Source organism: Mastigoproctus giganteus, chromosome 10, assembly GCF_048544385.1.
Source record: "Mastigoproctus giganteus isolate SK-2022 chromosome 10, ASM4854438v1, whole genome shotgun sequence".
NCBI classification, from domain to species: Eukaryota; Metazoa; Arthropoda; class Arachnida; order Uropygi; family Thelyphonidae; genus Mastigoproctus; species Mastigoproctus giganteus.
The window spans coordinates 34,905,750-34,913,797 of record NC_143584.1 but is presented as its reverse complement, the minus strand read 5'-3'; positions in this window follow the sequence as shown (position 1 = coordinate 34,913,797).

Genomic DNA, 8,048 nt, shown 5'->3' with positions numbered 1-8,048 from the left:
TGAACAATAAATTTTGGGTCATATCTTGTTACGGGCATGAAAGTAAGTTTACTTTATATATTTTTGGGGTTCTAAACACAGAAATTGTGCTTAAAATGGCAGATTGACTCTTGTTTCCGAAAAAAAGTCGTTTTTTTTTTAATATTTATACAAGACATTTTTTATTTATAATGACAGTAAGCTGTAGCTACGAACATACCTGTATCAAACATGGGACCTTTTCGCCTTTCGCTTGTATTCAGCTTCGGGAGTATCCCTTTTCACCATCCAACAATAATCGGCTAACATGACGGCACTCCATTTGCTTTTGTATCTTTGTTTCATCGCTGCGATGTCTTGATGGAAGTGCTCACCATGTTCGTCGCTGACGGCACTACAGTTTAACGGGAAGAAATCCAGGTGTGAGTGCAAGAAATGCATCTTCAATGACATCTTGCACCCCAGTTTTTCGTAAGAAGTAATGAGATATTCCACAAGCTGCCTGTAGTCGTAACATTTCCTAAAAAACTAGTCGAAACATTTCGAAAGGCTTTCCACGCTGATTTCTCGCTATCACTATGGACACATTCGAACTGTTCGTCTTTGAAAAAGTTACCTTATTTGTGGACCAATGAAAATGCCTGCCTTAATCTTCTCTGTATTAAGTCTTGGGAAATTATCTTGCAAGTATGTGAATGCAGGACCGTTCACTTCCAAAGCTTTCACAAAATTTTTCATGAACTCCAGTTTGATGTGGAGTAGTGGAAACAAAACTTTTTATTTGGATCTACCAGAGGTTCAAATGCTACTTCTTCATTCCAGGTGTTAATGATTTTCGTTGAGGCCAACTCCTCTTTTTGTAGTGCATATCCTTGCTACGACTGTTCCACTCGCAGATAAAGTAACAATAGTTAGTGTAACCCTTTTGTAGTATTAATAAAATGGCGATTACCTTTAAATCATCACATATCTGCCACTCATACTTCTGATAGTGTACATACACTTAAGAGGATGTTCTCCATGTTTGAATATGTTTCTTTTTTGTGGACGGCATACGCAAGAGGTATTGAAGGCAGCATATTTCCATTGTGTAATAACACAGCCTTAAGGCTAACTTTAGAAGCGTTTATAAATAGTCTCCATTCTTCGGGAATGTGCCTCATGATCATTATCCTTACAGTGAGTTCACCTTCTGTTTGATAGAATTTATCATAGTCTTTATTTCGAGTACAAGATGTTGTCACTTGCACAGAATGATCTAGAACAGTGGTTCTTAACCTTTTTCTACCTACTTATCCCTTGTCAAATTTAACATCAATTGCGTACTCCCCATTATAAAATATAAAACAACTGCAAACGAATAACTGAAACAGGGGTATGGTAGCCTATTGTGTTTTCGTATTGCCAAACTATTGTAAGAGGGGAAGGAGGACAGCGCTATTGTTGGAACTGACAAAAGTAAATTAGTTATCGGCTCCTCTGATAAACGGAGTTATTGTTTCTTGGAAAATCACGCACCGGCCTACGATGGAGAGGATAGGCGGAAATTAAAAGATTAAATTTCAAAATTCTCAACAATTATTTGTTGTAAAAATGTAAGTAAAATAATTTAAATATATTTCATATCGCTAAATACATATAGTGATATTCGTAAGGGATGATTTTTTTTTTTTTTTTGTTTATGTTGCAGCCTCGAGGCAAAACTTTTGTAGAATACAAATCGTCGCGAATCGGTAACGTCCACGACGAATTGGAAATTCGCATTTCCAATTTGTATTTCTAGTTCGTCGCGAGCCGGTAACAAACAATTCGCGGACCGGCACCAGTCCGCGGACCTCACTTTGAGTTGCACTGATCTAGAAGATTCCACTGTTGCAGCCTCGAGGCCAAAAGCTCTGCCTTATTCTTTGGCAGTTCGAGATCCCTGATGTCATTAAGCTCACTTTCTGTGATTTTATGTGGTTCAGAAGAATAATGGTTTGGACAAAATGGTGGATCCCTTGACGTAGACGGCTGCTATACTTCTTCGTGTATATTAAGTTGATGTTCATCAATGTCTTCATCTTCATGAGAGGGTACAGAAAAACGGTCAGGTGGTTCAGGAATAGGTAGTACATCCGCAATTCGTTGTGCAACACGGAACGAATTGCAGATGCCATATTTGAGTACGTTACTGCCCAGTTTTCCTTCATTGTCATCCCTTTTAGGAGGCACCATACAGAAGTGAGAGTCTGTGACGCAATTTGTTGGCTCCCTCCATATCATGGGCACTGCGAAAGGCATAAAACTTTCCTTTCGATTCACCCACGCGTTGAGTTTTGATGAACAGATAGTGCAGCATAGGTGTGGAGCCCAGTTCTTGTCCTGGTCGTCTACTTTACACCCAAAGTACAAGAGGTAGACCTTTTTTATGGCTCGAGTTAAGGGACGCTTTCTTGAAGCTAACGTGACTTCTCCACATACGTAACAGAAGTCATCCGGACTATTCACGCAAACGGAGCATATTAATCTTACAAGACACAAGTACTGCGCCAAAAGTAGGAATCTCACAGAGAACAACCATTAACCGAGAACAAATCATCCAGTGGCTAGCCGTGTTCGAGGATTACTGCAACAGAGTTGAAGACGCGTTCGAGGCGACAACAACTTATCATGTGATGCAGAGCAAAGCGACAATTTACCGATCACATTATAAGAGCGCGATGGTATTGAAACTGCGGTGTTTCTATGAGTTTTGCCGAGAGCCGTAGTTGATAATTTAGAGTAACTCACTAATTTGAGATCCCAACTGTAATTCGAAAAAGAGACACTTGACAAATTTTAATGTGATTTTCGTGTTCAGCAGCATGAAATTAGTCAAGATTGGGATGTTTTCTTCGTAACATTTTACGTGTTCACCAGTGTTATCATGAGCATATGCTCTATCCCTTGCCATATGTCAGCACTGCCCCACAGGATGTTATGTCCATTAAAATCAAGAAGAAGGACAATTGCATCATAATAAGATCATCAAGACCTGTTTGGGATATGTCTGTCCCAGGTGGAAAACTAGACAGTGCACACTGTTAGTGCCTCTATGCTTGTTGTGAACACAGAGCCGGAAAAGAGGTCTGGTTGCCCACAAGAATAACTCCTGCATGGGCAGGTTCGCCCCCAGTTCTGTCTTTACGGGTGATAGTAATATTTTGCAAGAAAGTGTCCTCATTTGCCTTCAGTTATACTGTATCTTGATGTCATCTCTATTTTTCTGGAATCCACGATAATTCCAATGCAGGAATTTAGCCATTATTTTGACTCGATGGATTCATCGGTCCGCTTCCGAACACCGAGGATTTATTTTAATTAGTCTTGGATTCATATTTTTTGGAGAAATATGGACGCTGTCCTGTGTCTATTTTTTCCTTTGCAAAGAGTTCCAAGACTGATTCGTCAGATACTTCCCTAGCTTCTATATCCATTTTTTTCCCTTGTAACCGTTTTGCTTGAGGTTTTTGTGGTTTTTCTTTACCACTGGATTTTGGTAGTGGTGGAGCATTAGGAGGTACTGATATTAGTGTGACAGCTCACTGAATTATTTGTGCTGGTGTGCGGATTTTTGAGAACTCAGTAAATAAAAACATAATAATAAATTTTCTTTTTATGCTCCGGGACAACCACATTATCACAGGAGTTCACAAGATAGAGAAGGATACAAAAAAAGCACGATATTTAGCAGTACGCGGGATAGAGAAGGATACAAAAAAAAGCACGATATTTAGCAGTACGCGGGCTTGAACCACGGTCAGACAATAGGTATAAATGACTCTTTTATTAGTGTAGCCATTTGTGTTCGCATCGCAATAGAACACTTTTTTGCATCCCTTTCAACATCAATTGAGTGAGCACTGAATTATGACCACACCTATGAAAACTGAATGCGACCCGTTGACCACGTGAGGTACGAGAGTGCGGAGTTAGTCGACCTACGTAGCATAGATAAGGTGTCAGTGGTTCAGTAGGTAGTAAAATTTCCGAGTATGATGGGTAAAAGGAAGGATTTATCGGACTTTGATAAAGGACAGATTGTGGATGCTCGACGAGCTGGTGCCTCGATTTTCCAAACGGCTGAACTGGTGGGGTGTTCGAGAGCCGCCGTAGTGTTTGACCATTTTGACGCCAGTCCTGGCGTCAAAATGGTCAAACAACCACCTGACGGCAAAACTGCAAAGGTCAGCGAAAGGTTGATGTTAGAGGCAGCGCCGGATCCGACGACTCGTACAGGCGAACAGGCGCAGCAATGTTGAAGAGTTGACTACCCAATACAACATGGGCCAACCAGGAATAATATTTGGCATGACCATACGTCGCACGCTCGCACGTATGGGCTATACCAGCAGACGACCACTACGGCATTGTCTCCTAACCAACGTTCATCGGCGTAAAAGATTCCCCTGGTGCAAAGAGCATGCAAATTGGACGTTAGAAGACTAGAAGAAGGTGTGATGGTCGGATAAGTCACGTTATTTAATCCACACCGTGGATGGTCGTGTACGGATTTGGCGTCAACATGTGGCTCTTGATCCATCATGCATGGTATCAAAAGTGCAGGCCGGTGGATGCGGCTGTATGGTGTGGGACATGTTTCACTGGCAGGAATTTGAAACCCTCATGCATGTGGAACAACGTATCAGTGGTCTCCGCTATCGTCAACTGCTTGCTGACTGCGTACACCCCGCTATGTTACACTTATTCCCGAATGGCGATGGTGTCTTCCATGATGACAATGCGCCGAGCCATCGGGCACTTGTTGTAGGAACAGTTTGAGGAACACAGTTCTGACTTGCAGCATATCTATTGGCCTCCTTGGCATCACAGATAATCCCATGTGTGCGTGCGGCTCCCTGGAGACATGGGACCACATAATGCATGAATGTGAGCACTATGAAGATCTACGTGGATACCTGATCACACAGATACAATTCAACCCCAAAAACCAGGAGCATTATCTACTGGAGAATGAAGCAAATTACAAGCTATTCTCTAAATTTGCCCAGAGCCTCTACACCAGACGGCAAACCCTGAGCAACCAGAACCAACATAGTTCACTGCTTGTACCTGCGGAATAACCAGCACACCAGAATCCCTATTTCCCTATTGTGACTGAATCCAAACATCCCGACTTTCACTCCGGGACAGGCCATAGGGCCCACGGAGAAACCACGACTACCAAAGACAAGTCCAACCTATAACGTGCAAATGACTCTACACACCCAGGTTGGGGCCAAAGCACAGAAATAAACATGTAAAGACCGCCACTATGACAAGAACACATCCCACAAACATATGACTTTTTTAACCCACAGCTGGGGCGTTGTCCAATCTATAAAGACTAACGACCAAGCAGCTGTCGCGCTGCACAGACACCAAATGGACTTGATTGAACCTTCAACCCTGATGAAAATCTTTCTCAACTGACACACGGACGGGACTCAGTCCCATGAGCGACTCTCACCAAAAGATGAATAAGAACCTGCACAGTCGTTGTAGGGATCTGACAAGAAAGCCTGAACATCCATTAGCCCTGGATGGTAGGCCACTAATGATAGACGATCACTTCGCAACCACAAGCGTTCACGCCCTATTGGCGATCTGGGTCAGCTCCCTTGTCTGGCCCACTATTACTCCCCTTCCCCAGTGGGGGAGGGAGACGCTTGCGGTCTCCTGCAACCCCCACCATCCTTCTCTTTTTTCTGGTGGAGCATGGGCATGCCCCACTGCAAGCTGGAGCTACCTTCCCTATCGGCTCCTTATTTCTGACTATATCCCCCCAATCTTCAGTCTCCCTCCCCCCCACTCTAACTATACGCAAGCGAAAGTCCCACACAATCCAAAGTTAACCATCAAAATAAATTTCGCCCAAAACTCTCGGCTTCTCATTCTGGCGCCTTCACCACGCGAACTAACCTATACCAATTGATGTGTATGTATATGCTTTGTATGTATGTATATGTGCACTTTTTTTTTTTTTTTTTTTTTTTTTTTTTAGGTCCTAACCACTGGAATCTCAGGAAATTAGGTGGCAGAACCTGCCAGAGTAAATAATTATAATACTGGTGTACCTGGTCTGCCTCCACGGGGCGAAAGTTGGGCAACGTTGGGCCTCAGTAGGGGTCTAGCGGCTAAATGACCAGATGAACAACGGTACACGACACTACACATGAACAATATCCACACACTTTTAAATCTCTGGCATTTCCAGGAAACTGGCAAACCCATCACAATGTAAACAACGCGGAGATGGGGAAAACCCCTGGTGCCATATGACCCTAAATACACTTTACACCTTACATATCGATTGGCCTCCGAACTTCCCCCGATATTAATCCCATAGAGCACTTGTGGGACACTATGGAAAGGTATATCAGGCGTCTCGATACACCAATCACCTCCATACCTGCATTGCCGACCGCATTACACAGCTTGGTTGGCCATACCTCCCGAACGCTTCCGACATCTTGTTGAATCAATGCCACGACGGATAGCTGCTATATTGAGGGCAAAAGGAGGACCTACGAAGCATTAGGTAGGTGGTCATAATGCAGTGATCACTCAGTGTATATTGACTGGTTAGAAAGATCAGTGGCAGACAATGTAATGCTCACTGATAATAACTTCTCCCTTCTAAATGTGGGAGAAAGCATCTTCTATATGCCATCCCTTACGCTTTCTACCACTGATCTTTCTACTAAGCCAATATATTTTGAACGAGCTGCAAAGAAGTGTTCCATTGGGACGCAAACAGAAATGACTATATCATTAAAAGAGTCATTTACGGTTATTGTCTCACCATGGTTGAAGCTAACGTACTGCTAAATACGGTGCTCGTTCAGGTGCTATTTACTGGTTTCGCTGCTTTTCTTGCTTCCTGGTATATGTTCAGTTCTGTCTTAAGTCTCAGAATTTCTTTTTCTTCCGTCCACTTCTTCATGCTCGAGAGTATGCAGGGTGTTCTCCTTTCCAGTAAATACGTGTCGGGTTTGGAGCTGAACAGACTCTGATTTCACGGTACTTGGCATAACACCGGCTGCATGCAAGGGCACTGTGACAAGCCAATTGTAAGTGTCCATATTTCTGGCACTTAAAGGACCTTAAAGGATTTGATACGTATGAACATACTGGGCAGTTAAGATAGCTAGCTATCTTGGATCGAATTAGGAGTTAAAAATAGGAATGATGTGGTCGTCTAGTGGGGAGTAGGTTCCTATCCCTACATACGAATATTCGTTTTGTAACTATCACTCCTTGGATTTTTATTTCGGAACAGATATACTCCTCAACCACTTTGAGAAGATTCCATTACGTGATCACGTATCGGAATGAATTTGGCATCTTCTAGCGTTTTACTACACTCGATATTTCCCCCAATGGATGTGGCTCCGAGTTGCTGTTCTGAGTTTACCGTTTCTGGTCTCAAAGAGGATGTCGCCAGAACGAAACTGTTGAACTTGTTTTGGTGAGCTTGATGTCCCTTCTGTATGAAAAAGAGTGACATTTTACCAGTGGACTTTCCACCAGTGGAATTTGCTATCAGGCATCTGTGTGTTGGACGTGATATTATGTCTTCAGTTCTAGGTCTCTCTGCTGAGTTGATATTGTCAGCGTCATTGGCATGATTTTCTAGAAAGGACCTTATAGGAATCCCAGGAGAAGTATTTACATTATGAAGGTTCATATGAATTTTTATTTGATTCAGTGTTCTGACTGTCGTTCCACCACTGAGCCCAAAAGGACGCCAGCTCTACCCAAGCACTTGGGTAGAGCTGGCGTCCTACCTTATTATTTCGTATTCTGCATTCAGGCGAATCCACCAACCAGTTGATCCTGGGTGAGTATTCCCAGGACCTCTCGTCTTGCTGAAACAGTGGCTAAAGTGTTTTGACGTTGGGCCACTCAACCACCAGGATCCGCCTTTCCGAATTTCAACAGGTGGCAGTGCATGGTAAACATACCAGATTCCTATGCTGTTAGTCTGGAACCTAGGCTGTGGGCATTTATTTATTTATTTATTTGGAATAAGCACTGTAATGTGC